This window comes from Octodon degus, unplaced genomic scaffold (assembly GCF_000260255.1).
Source record: "Octodon degus isolate 3935 unplaced genomic scaffold, OctDeg1.0 scaffold00253, whole genome shotgun sequence".
In the NCBI taxonomy this organism is placed as follows: Eukaryota; Metazoa; Chordata; class Mammalia; order Rodentia; family Octodontidae; genus Octodon; species Octodon degus.
This window is the reverse complement of record NW_004524829.1, coordinates 99,894-101,149: the sequence shown is the minus strand read 5'-3', so window position 1 is coordinate 101,149 and position 1,256 is coordinate 99,894.

Below are 1,256 nucleotides of genomic sequence, written 5' to 3'. Positions count from 1 at the left end.
GGAAGGAAAAAAACTGCATATCTGGGATCACAGAGCTAGTGAGACATAGGTATAAACAACAGTTATCTGAATTCAGTGTATTGGAGGAAGGGCTGACCTGGGATACAAGAAACTAACATGAGGTTCTATCTGTGACTGATTGTTTGGCACTATAGGAACTACCTCACCACAGTTGAATTGATTTGTAGGGTTCTCTCTCTCTCTCTCTCTCTCTCTCTCTCTCTCTCTCTCTCTCTCTCTCTCTGTAAATTTTAATTGACAATGCATCTGTTAAGCAGAAAATATTTGCACTCAGAGTAGTATTGAAACACAGGCTCTCTTTATCTTCTTGTCCATATTTCAAAATACAGAGCAATTTCTCTATCTTGTTTGGTTAAATTGACTTTAAGCAGACTACAATTTAGAGCAAGAGAAGAAAAGCAAGTATTTCTCAGTTTCAACCCATTTATCTTGATTAAAAGACAATCTTGATAGCTAAACAAGCTGGTATTATTTAAACTTGAATGGAGAAAAGGCTTTCATCCTAAGAAATACACAATCCATATTTTAATAATCCTTTATAAAATTTGAGTTGAAAGGATGCCATAGAAACACACAAAAAGATCTACAAATGGACACATTTTTGTGTTACTACAAAATAAAACCCAAATGACCAAGAAATGAAACATTCATGACCCTACAAGTCCTTCTTTCCATTCCACTATGCTCGAAGACCATGCTTTACTTTTCCCACTTTCTTTTTGTACCTCACCCCATCTGCAGACAGTCTGCAGCTCCACTTCCTTCCAGAAATATGTCTTCCAAAGTCAAAAATTCTTCTCATTCCAAATCCAGTGGCATCTCTTTATTTTCACTCAGGAGTAAGTTCTATTGTTTGACACTGTGCTCCCTTCACTGGGCTTAAATCCTTCCAGATTTTACTCTTTAAAACATGGTGTGACTGTTGATCATGTGTGATAATTTTGCCACAGCATCCCTATGATGTATGTTACAAAATTTCTCTTTTATAAAAGCACAACAGCTTTAGAGAATCTTGTGCAATGTCATCAAGCTGAAACATGGCCATGCTGGTGCCCAAGGAGATTCTCTTAGTGGTTATATTCAAGAGGACAAGAACTAACCCCAGTTTATCTCAGAAGTTAATGATTGCCTTCATTTTCCATCTCATTTGTTGTTCTTTTTCCCTAATAAAGGAAAAAACGTTACCTCAGCACCTTAGCCAAGACATAGGAATTTGTGACACATACGTATGCCTT